General features: G+C 42.5%; 1 long non-coding RNA gene and 1 pseudogene across 1 annotated transcript; both read left to right on the top strand.

Moving 5' to 3' along the window:
• The first annotated feature begins 5 nt into the window (after positions 1 to 5).
• LOC113084445 (alpha-2-macroglobulin-like protein 1) lies at positions 6 to 7,709 on the top strand (annotated as a pseudogene).
• A 1,092-nt stretch (positions 7,710 to 8,801) lies between these two features.
• Positions 8,802 to 10,995, top strand: LOC113084451 (uncharacterized). The gene is made up of 4 exons (XR_003283744.1): positions 8,802 to 8,963; positions 9,531 to 9,602; positions 9,713 to 9,775; positions 9,868 to 10,995. It is a non-coding gene; the product is annotated as an uncharacterized LOC113084451 (long non-coding RNA).
• Positions 10,996 to 11,734: the final 739 nt, after the last annotated feature.

Genomic DNA, 11,734 nt, shown 5'->3' on the forward strand with positions numbered 1-11,734 from the left:
TACCTGGTCAAGCGTTGGTGGAAGTATGTCGTGAGCCGTTCCCGTTTTCTGTGGTACCTGGTGTGTCTCGTGTGTGTCTTAACAAAACCGCTATGGTAGGAGACCACTGTGCAGAGCAGGGTTTTTTTTTTTTTTTCTGCAAGTCTACACCTGAATCTTACCACCTCTTTGTTCTGCTACCAGATGAACAACACCGGATGTGCTTCCCTTACTATCAGTACGTCAGAGTTTTTCACCACCAAATTTGAAGAGCAACTGCAAAATTCCTTCCTTGTTAACGTGAACGTCACTGAAGAGGGAACGGGTGAGAACCTGGCTGATTTGAACAATTTTAATTTTTTTGGTGGGGGTTGCAGATCTAGTCTCAGTATGGCAGCAGTGGAAGAATGTGAACCAACTACTTAATGGCATTAGCACCCAAAAGGTTGGGGATGAGGTGAGAGAATTAAGACCAGATGGGCAGAATCATACTGCTAGAAGTGCTATCTGACACCGTCCACTTTAGTTCTCAGCACTTCCAGCACTTGATCCACGCTCTAATACACACAGCAGTCCAAGTGTCTTGTGTAATGGCTTAGATTTAAGTGACCGTGACTGGGTGGATAAACTGAACATGTCAATATTGCATGCCTACCGTCTTGAAGGGACCACATTCCTATCTATCCCCATCGTCATAACCAACAAAGCATGTTAAATTAAGTACTCCTACTTGATCTGAAAAAGGAGTTTAATTGTAATGCTCCTGTATTTGTCTTATTCTGCTTTTCAGATATAAAGCTGCTGCATTTTCACTACTGTCAAAGGGATAGTTCACCCAAAAAGGAAAACGGTCATTCGAGTTTTTGAAAATGCAGTCCTTGATTCAAATTTGAGCTAAACTGACTTGGCCTGAAGAGAATGACTTGAGACAAATGTTGGCAGCTACAGCTTGACTAAAAGTTGATTAATGCAGTGACTTAATCCCATTAGTCCTACAAGTCTTATGGGGTTGACAGACTTAATCTTAGCCTTTCTGGATGAAAAGGCCTGGTCTCAAATCCCTGTCAACTAACACTGACTTGAACATTTCTTATTTGGTGCCTTTTTTTATTTCTCCAAGGTGTAATGATGTCAAAATCCACAACCGTCTTCATTACGTTTGAAGTTGGCAAGGTCTCGTTTTCGGACCTCCCAGGTTTCTTTAACTATGGATCAATCCTTAATGGGAAGGTGAATAAAGCTTCAGCTCTTCGACCGTCCTCATTGGTTCCCTTTCCTAACCTTTCTATCCCAACAGATCTCTGCATCTTATTTCAATGGGACTCCAATAGCAAGGAAGGCAGTCTATCTCCTGGATGTTAGCCAATGGCCCAACAAACTGCTGCTTAATCTGACTACGAACCTGAACGGAGTGGCTTCTTTCTCCCTCAACACAGCTGATTTCCCTAAAGCTGGTCTGAATCTGATGGTACGAAAGGGTTTTTTTCTATATAAACTGACTTCTGTAAGAAGCTAATTCTATTAACTCGTTCCTCAGGCAAGTGCAACATCACAGGATTTTTATGATTCTAAATCGCCCTACTTCACTACGGAAACGAGGAATGTGCCGCTTTTCCAAACTGCTACAGACTACCCAACGTTTAGTGAACTGACTATAGGGACGCTTGAGCAGCCGCTGAAATGTGGTGCCAAGTATCCAGTGACAATCAAATATTCTTTTGTTGGAGAGACTGGTGACTACAGTGCCGACATCGTCTATATGGTGAGTGGATGCTGGTTTTGATGACTGCACTTGGTTCTCTTTTGGCACCTCTTATGCCCCAGTCTGTCTCTTGTCAGGTCTTGTCCAAAGGAGTGATCGTCCTGCATGGATTTCAGACGGTTCAAGTGAGGGCCCTGAATGCACCAAGTGGCACAGTGTCGTTCCAGCTGTCTGTCAGTGTCGATATGGCTCCAGTAGTGCAGATTCTGGCCTTCTGTGTTCTGCCCAGTGAGAATGTGGTTGCTGCTACTGCAGCTCTTGACACTGAAATGTGTTTCCAAAACCAGGTGTGTGGACATCTAGCACCTCTACTCTGTGGGTTGTGGCAGCATGTCCTTCAGCTTGAGCTTGTTCTTGTTCCAGGTGTCTCTGCAGTTTTCTCCCCCTACAGCTGTTCCTGGTGAGGGAAATGTTTTGACCGTGTCTGCTCAAGCAGGATCCCTGTGTGGCCTCAGTGCTGTTGATCAGAGTGTTCGGATCATGGAGCCAGGAAGACGTCTGACTGCTGAAGCGGTATCCATGTGCAGTTCATTAGTCTTGTCATACTTTATTTTGACATCCAGGTTTTGCAGCTGGATCAATTAGACAAACCAAAGCAATTGTTGCAAGCAACGTAATATTTGTCAAACTACCACATCTACAGTCAAAAGCTTTTTCTCCTATGCGATTTGGTGGTTTAACTTAGCAATGGATGCTAATCCAGATGAGACTTATTTTTTTTTTTCCCAAGTGATCTTGCGTATTTGCCTGGTATTTCACCAATGTGCCATGGGTTTCATCCTACAGGTGTTTTAATCCCTTATCCATAGACCGGTCTCTAGTTTTTAAAAACTAGACCAACACTGCGGTTTGCTACAATACTTGTGTATCTTAAACTGCTCAGTGAGGTGGGTTTGACCTGACCCTTCTCTCCCCTTCCATGTTTTTAGGTGTTCAACCTGCTCCCAGTACGATCTCAATCCTATTATCCGTTTCCTGTTGAGGATGAACAGGAGTGCCTGAATGTTCGACCCCGTCGAGCTGTTCCTACGGACCAAGCTTATGACGCTTTCCAGGTTGGAAATTGTTTGCAGTCATTCAGCCACTTACTGACTGATTCTTCAAATGCATCTTTATGCTTGTCTTTTGACAGAGTGTGGGGATGAAGCTTGCAACAAATCTGCAGGTCAGAGAACCTAACTGCCTGACCTACAGAGGCCTGAATTACTATCGCAACTTTGGCTGTAGGTGTCTTCGGTTGTTTTCCTATATAGGACAGCCTGGTGCATGGCCCTTATTTATCTAGTGTATATTGAATTTGACGAGACCCAGTTTGTTGCAGTCCTGGCTTTTTTTTTTTTTTTTTTTTTTTTTTCAGTGCCTCGTCCTGTAGCCTTTCAAATGGCTTCTCTATCAAAGGACATTGGAGGTGGGGGTGCTGGAGGTGATGTTGGTTCTTTTGATGTGACTGTCAGGACTTATTTTCCGGAAACCTGGATCTGGCAGCTCTCTCAAGTGGGGTCAGTGAAGAATCTTGTTTCAGCAAAATGACTCCCCATCACCAGGGCCTGTCTACCCACACAGCTTTTTGTGGTTTGGCCACTCGTTCACACACATGCAATATCTGGTCCCAAATGGAACCTTAAACTACTGCCAAGGTGAACATTTACAGATTGTCCAGTTTCACTGGTTGGACAGCATTGCTGGTTTAAGTGCACTTATTTCCTTTGGCCAGTTACAGACTTGCCCCATGTAAACTGGCTTTAGGGTCAGGCACCTGCTAGTTTGGTTTTCTTCACTGTGTCAGTCTTTGCACTTTCATGTGGATTTAACTTTAAATGGAGGATAAATCAATGTACATGTGGACTAGGCTTAAAGCAGGTGTCAAACTGTTAAGTTCCAAACACTGCCCCAACACATGCCATGTAGGCTTCAATTGAGCCTGTAGGACTTGTTCTGCTGAATTGTTTTGGTTGAATCTGAACTCTGCTGGGCTGTGGCCCCCCAGGAATGAGTCTGACCATGATCTAAAGCCACTTGGGCTCCACTTACCCCTCCTGGCCCATGTTAATTAATAAATGTATATTGTGTGCTTTTCAGAAACACTGGATCCACAAGAGTTAATCTGATGGTTCCTGACACCATCACCACATGGGAGACGGAGGCATTCTGTGTGTCCTCCAAAGGCTTTGGCTTGGCTCCTCCGGTTCAGCTGACGGTCTTCCAGCCCTTCTTCCTGGAGCTCTCCCTGCCTTACTCCATCATCCGTGGAGAGTCTTTTGAGCTGAAGGCCACGGTCTTCAACTACCTGTCCAAGTGCATCATGGTCCGTATTCATTAATGTGTGTGTGTGTGTGTGTACAGGCTTGTATCACCTTGCTTTGAACTTTTCATGTTTAGCTGTAGCCTGTTGTAACTGTCAGAATTGGCAATTTAAAACTGGGCCACCTTCCACTAGTATTGCACTGTCAAATTAAGCCGTATCATGTGCCAGAATTTCAGTACATGATTGTGACTGTTATGGACTGACCACCACACTACATATGGAGACTTCAGTAGACTGTCCCTGTCAGGCCTAAGCTAGCTAAGTTAACCGTGCAAGAACTCCATCTTAGAAAATGTCAATCTCACCCCTAAATGAAACTGGAGAGACCTCTTTACTGTGTACTAATAATACTGTTTATTGGCAGGTTAAAGTGACTCCAGGGTCTTCCTCTGACTTCAGTCTTCGACCTTTTAATGATCCGTATTCATCCTGTCTCTGTGCCAGTGGGAGAAAGACCTTTAATGGATTCTCTCCGCATCGTCCTTGGTCTGTTTTTCATGGTTTGTCTTCTAAATTGAGGAGTATGAGATGTTGCTCACTTCCCGTCTATATTATAGGATCTGTAAATGTGACTGTCAGTGCTCAGGCTGATCAATCCCAGGTTCGATGTGGCACTGAAGTTGTGACCGTGCCAACAAGAGGACGCATTGACATTGTTACTGAAAGTTCTACTTGTTCTGGTAAGCGTTAACCAGCTTTCTGGAGTCTGATCATGGAGCTCATGCAGTTTTACTGATTTGGTGCACTTCTGCTCCTTTTATAGCCTGAAGGAGTTGAAAGGATCTTCACCCAGAGTTGGTTATTTTGTCCAAAGGGTTTGTTTGCACTCTGTGACTTTCTAAATGCATTCTTGCTCTACCAGCAAACTGTAGGGCTCTCTGCTGATCTGTTCGGTTTTGTCCACAGGGAGTGTCCTTTCAGAAGATGTGTCTCTGACATTTCCAGCAAATGTGGTTCTGGGATCTGCCAAATGCTCTGTTTCAGTCCTTGGTAAACTTTTTCCTTTAATGAATCGAATTTCAGCAAAATGACTGGTTTCAGGCGGCATTGTTTTCATTTTTCTTAGGGGACATAATGGGTCGTGCGCTAAATAATCTTGATGGCTTGCTACAGATGCCATCTGGCTGTGGAGAACAAAATATGATAACTCTTGCTCCCAATATCTACATCCTGCAGTACCTGGAAGGCACTGCGCAGCTCACCCAAACCATCCGACAGACTGCCACTGGTTACCTTCAGAGCGGTACAGATGACCGGATCCTACAAGTCCTACTCGGAGTTCATTTGGTGTAATGTGAATCCTGACCAAGGTTTTTTTTTTTTTGACTTGAACAGGATACCAAGGACAGCTAAACTACAGGCACAGTGATGGTTCATACAGCACATTTGGCTACGATGCATCCAATACATGGTGTGTTTCAATCTTTTCCTTTTGTGCATCATTGAATTGGGTTGTAATGCAACTCTTCCTGGCCAGGTTGACCACCTTCGTCATGAGGTCTTTCGGCCTAGCAAGGCGTTTCATCTTCATTGATCCCAGTGTCCTCCAGAGTGCACAGGATTGGTTGATCAGCAAGCAGGGTTCAGATGGCTGTTTCATGCAAGAGGGAACCCTGTACCATATTGACATGAAGGTGCATGTTTCTTTAAATGTGTTGTAACTGACCTGAAGTCTACGTCGGACCTAAAGCGTCATGCTGCTCCGTTTTTAGGGTGGTGTTGGTGATAATGTGACCATGACTGGCTACGTTGTTGCATCACTCCTTGAAATGGGCGTCCTTGTCACGGTAAAACATGTCTGCCAGCTTCTTGACCTTCCAGTTGTGTAGTCCAGTAATTCCTGGAGACCCCTCAACATTGCATGTTTTCCATGTATTAAATAGCCTCCAGAGACTTTGTTTGGAACCACTGGTGTAGTGACCCTTTCTGCTTTGCTTTCAGGATCCGGTCATCACCAATGCTCTGTCTTGCTTGAGGCCTGTCGTTGGGAACCTGGGAAACACTTACACGACGGCTCTGCTTGCCTACACCTTCAGTCTGGCTGGAGAGACCAGCACTCGAGCTCGGCTTTTAACTGCCTTGAAGAACATTGCCATTTCTGAAGGTGAGGTTCACTAGTCTCTTGATGTTCAGGTTCTTTGGCATCAACTTTCTGTCCTCTCTCGTCCTAAGGCAACAAGCTCCACTGGTCTCAGACGTCATCTGGTGACACTCTGGCGGTGGAGATCAGCTCTTATGTGCTGCTAGCGGTTCTCTCTGTACAGCCTCTCACGACCACTGATCTGAGCTATGCTAACCGCATTGTCAAACTGGCTTGTGGCCCAGCAGAATCCTTATGGAGGCTTTTCCTCCACCCAGGTGAAACCGCACACCAAACAGGAGCACAAATGATGTCTGAGGGTTTTTTTTTTTTTTTTTCTTTTTAAATCTCCTGTTTATTTTTAGGACACTGTGGTGGCTCTTCATGCTCTGTCTCTGTTCGCCACTAAAGTGTTCAGCCTGGAGGGCACCAGCGCTGTTACTTTACAGTCCTCTGTGGCAGGAGAGGTGTATAACTTTGATGTGAATCGAGACAACCGGCTGCTGTATCAGGAGAAGCGGCTGAAGAACATTCCTGGCAGATATAGTGTTCAAGCCAAGGGCTCCACCTGTGTGTCTGTGCAGGTCGTACACTTCACATGCTTAACTTCTATGCTTGTCCCTGTTCGTTCATAGTGTAGGTGTGTTTATTAGTGTGGGTGGGTTTTTATTATCCCCAGGTTGCATGTTTCTACAACGTCCCAACACCCATTCGAGTTTCCAGTACACTTAGTGTTGAAGTGAAGGTGGCAAGAGACTGCAGAGTGCGTGGATCTGATCTCCTGCTGAACATCACTGTGACGTAAGAACCACTTAAATTCTCTGACCATTTCACAAAGCCAGTCCAAATGTAGTTATCCCCTTTAGCCCCTAATAAAGTATACGGTTGGAATAGCTGCACAAATGCAATTTGTGCCAACTCTGAGCAACCTTGAGCTTTTTTTTTTTTTTTTTTTTTTTTTAATTCTTCACTCCTTCAGGTACAATGGTGCAAAACCAACTACGAACATGGTTATTGTGGACATTAAACTCCTGTCAGGTTTCACAGCAGATACATCACTGGTTCGTATGTTTTAAGATGACTTGTAACATCCCAAAATGTTTGAAGCTGCTACAGTTAATGGACTTTCTTTCTCAGCTTGGATCTCCACCAGATTCATTTGCTCCACTAGTGCAGCGGGTTGATGCTGGAGATGACCATGTGCTGGTGTATCTGAAAGGGGTGAGATGTGCACAGGGTAGGTTCTCTATCTACTCCTTCATGTGTGCTTATGTGCTTCTCCATCCCTCCTGTCTCGCAGGTTGCTAAGGGTGTCCCCATGACCTACAAGCTACAACTGAAACAGAGTCTTGCAGTGCAGGATCTCAAGCCAGCAGTCGTTGAGGTGTATGACTACTATAAGCCAAGTAGGTGTTCAATGGTTTATGCTTTTTGGCTGAATTCCTGGTTGAACATGCCTGTCAAGCTGACTTGCTGTTTTCACTTTCAGGTGACTCATTTGAGACCACATACGTGCCTCCCTGTCTGTGATTTGTGCTTAATTTCTGGCTATAGGATGTATGAAATAAAACTCCTTTAATCCAGTCCTTGTCACTTTCTTTCATACAAAGCTGACCAATTTGCATAAACCAGGGTTTGTTTACAGCTGGTAACCTTTAAAAAGCAAACTGGCAAATGTGGAAGATTTTTCAGTGTTGTGGCCCTAGACCCTTTCTCTAGTGACCTGTTAAATACAACATCCTGTCTCAGACCAGCTTCCGTGATCAGACTAAGGCAGGGGTCCCCTGCATGTTTTGGAAGGCTTTAGTTAACACCTGATTCAGAGGTCACCTTGTTAGATCTGAGCTAGTTGCATGGACTGTTTTGGTCCCTATGATTCCTGTGGTGTTCAATTCTCACTACTGCCCTAGCAAGGAAGTCATTTGAAGTTTACATCACTTTGGGAACACTTCACCGATTTGCTGCAGGGTCTCTTCACACAGACAGAACTTGGTGAAGTGATATTTTGTCTCATACGGTTATGCCACTTTGAATAGAACAAGCATGTGAAATGTGCATATTGGGGTGCGATTGACTGGAATTGGTAACAATTGTAAGGTTTTCTTTTGTAACTTCATTTAAAAATCCCACGGCACATGTAAAGAGTAGGGGTGTATCCCTGAAGTCCTGGCCAAATTCCCTCCATTGACTCTTGCCAATCATGGCTTCTCAAACCCCATTCATTGAATTGGCTCTCCCTCCACTCCACCTATGGCTGCGATCACATCCAGGTGGATGCTGCACACTGGTGGTGGTTGAGCAATTGGTTAAGTTTTCCCGTTGGACTTGCTTCAGGTGTGGGGATCTACACAGGCAGGCACACAAGATAGCTGCATGACGTTAACACAACACCCAGGATCACATGTTCTGAAAAGTCACATGACCAATTAGGAAGTGTCTGTTGGTTGCAAGGCAGATTCTCTTTGGCTGCGTCTGAAATCGAATACTTCTCTACTATATAGTATGGAAAAAGCAGTATGTGACAAATTAGTATGTTTGAATCTTTTGCGTTCATAAGAGTAGGCGAGACTTGCAATAACTCTCACGAGATTCAGTTGTACGTATACTTAATTTGCGTTCTAATATGCCTACTATATAGTAGGGGGAAAAGAGTATGTGAAGAAAGAAGTACGTTCGAAACCATAAAACAGTAGGCGAGTAATCCCCGGATGTCCTACTGCTTCAGCGAAGATTCTGAAGGGTTCATCGAGGGATACTTTTCAATCCCAGAATGCCACGCGAAAGGGATGAATCGTCATCTAACGTGAAGGAGAGCAGCGTAGAGGGTGTTTACAAAGGTGAGTATTCTAAAACAAAACACGGTTCCCATGTAATAATCGTATTTGTTGAGCTACTGTAGAGTAAACTGTTGATTTATTAAGGTGTAAAGACGCTAGCCAGTTACATCATAGTATATTTGTGATGAAAAACAACATTAAAACATGTTTTATTATGTAAAGCGGACAACGGATCTCCAGTAAGCATATGTACGTCTCCAAAGTGGATTTGCATGAACCATATATCCTACATCTTAAAGACGATTAATTGTCTGTTTAATATGAGACAGAGAAATGTTCTAAGAGAACTGCAAAAGAGCAAATCACATGAACAGACATTTGAGTGAGAGATGTGTGTATTATGTAGAATCAACTGTCTACATTGCTTTAGATGAATGTAAGTAATGTAAATAAATCTACATTAAGTAAACATAAGTTATCTATTTCATTTGAACATTAGTGTTGTTGATAAATTGTGGAGCTCTTGTGTTGGATAAAGTTAGTGAACACATCAGCATCTATCTTAACATGTAAATGCAGTATATCACAGATAAATCACAGAGACTGACTCTTGTCTGGATGTTACAGGGACAGATGAGACACATGTGTTTATCTGCTGCAGAGAGACTGATGAAGAAATGCTGCCATCAAAGATTCTCAGTGAGTACACTACAGTTATCAAAACATATTTTTAATTTTAAGTTGTAGTTTATTAATAAACAGTTATTACAGCACTTTTCTGATTCTTGTTTGCTGTACATTTGATGCAGATATTTTGTGGTGGAGCAGGTGACCGCAGCATCTGTGGAAAAAACCTTAAAGAAAAATCCAAAGTAAGATCATTATGCTACTTCTAATACAGAAATGAAGTGACACTGTGCTGTTAAAATGACTGCTTTTGTTTTGTGTTTGTGCATCTTTGTAGGATCTGAAATGTCTGCAGACTGCCGTGTGCACTGAAGATGGAGTGTCATGGGTGAAATGCTCCATCACTGCATCTCCACTTGTTTTCTCATCAGGACCAGATGATGATGTGGTCTCTTCATCTTCAGTGACCCCAGAGCCAGCGAGAACATCTAGAGAAACACCAAAAGACACTGAGGATGTGATTTAGGTCAAGTTTGTTCTGTGGTTTCTGTTCATACAACATCAGTCAATAAAGCCTGAGGTTCAGAAGTTTCTAAAGTATCATCAAATAATGTCATGAAGAATCTGAAAGTCAGGCTCCATTGACTGATACTGTATGAACACAAACCAGCAGGAGAAACCGGACCAACATCACCTTTTATGTTCAGGCAAAGTATTGATCAGAATGGAGGCAAGTCATTAATGACTGAATTTATATGTTTAGATGACCTGACCCTTTAAAACCCCAAATAGAAACTGTATTAAATGTATGCATGCATTAATATTATAGTAGAACATTGAAGAAAAGAAGCTTTAAGAAATAAGCAGCTTTATTAAGCATTTTTCTGCCCAAGACACACAAAAAAAGCATTCACAAAATTCACATTTACATGTATTAATTTACCAGAGACTTTTATCTGAAGTGACTTACAGTGCTGTTATTACAGGATCTCAATCCCTCTGGAGTCACCTGGAGTAAAGACACACCGGTGGAGATTGAACCAGAAACTGCTCACCAGTTCAGTTCACTAAATCACAGAAATAATGAAGCTTTATCAAATTAACATGCAATTGTAAAAATATCAAATTTAATTCAGCAATAAATAGAATGCTGACAACATGACAAAGTGTTTTACTCTGTGTAAGTGTTTTCCAGGTCGTGGAGCTCATGGAGAGCAGACACAGCAGCAGTCAGATCGTCCCGCACATGTTCTCCTGCTCGTGTTCAGGGTTGTGTGGTTCAGGGTCTTCATCATGGTCTTCCTCATCCTCTCAGTGCACTCAGACAAGGACTCGATGTCCCTCTCTCATCATGATCAGATTCAGTCTGACTGCAGCAGTGAGGGATGTGATGGACGGATGTGGATTCACCGTCTGTAAACATTCAAATACAGAACTATTTCTGAATAAAGTTTTGTTTCATGTGTTGTTGACTTTTATTTATTATTTTACTTGTTTATTCATGTCTCCTGTTGTTGTCAGTAAATAAAATATAGCCTAATTGTTTCATTAGCACATACATTAATTCATTACTTGACTGAATATTTAAATGTATTCATCTTAGCTGCATTTGTCTTGTGTGACGTTATGCATAGATATGAAAAAATAATAATAATAATTATTATTATTATTAGTCACCATTTATCATTATTATTGTTGATAAGTGTTGGGGTGGGCTAGAAATGCTTTCTGAGGTAATTTTAATTTTTAAGTAGTAATATTTACATTTTTCAAGTGTAAAATCAACATTCTTCTCCAAAGCCGAGATCTTCAAGCACCTGATCAACGTCTTATTTGTGCAGATATCAGCAAAAGCTGAGGAAAACCGTACGAGCTGGGGTTGTGGAGTTACTGATGAAGGGTTTAATCTTCAAGGATTAAACTGTGGGTCATTTCAATAGAGTTCAAACATAAAAACAACACAAATACATTGGTTAAACTACAATAACAATAAAAGGGCATTTGTGTATTCAAGAAGACCGACCACAAAAGGAGCAAATTGCATCAACATCAAAATATTTAGGTAGTAAATATTAAACCTGTAGCAGTCAGTCATATATCTGAAGTTGTTATAACGTCACAGGTCACATGATAACGTAAACATGGCGGAATTCATTCATACTCAACGAGATTTGGCTGTAGAGTACGTACTCTTTTAGCGCTCG

Source organism: Carassius auratus, unplaced genomic scaffold, assembly GCF_003368295.1.
Source record: "Carassius auratus strain Wakin unplaced genomic scaffold, ASM336829v1 scaf_tig00040041, whole genome shotgun sequence".
Classification (NCBI taxonomy): domain Eukaryota; kingdom Metazoa; phylum Chordata; class Actinopteri; order Cypriniformes; family Cyprinidae; genus Carassius; species Carassius auratus.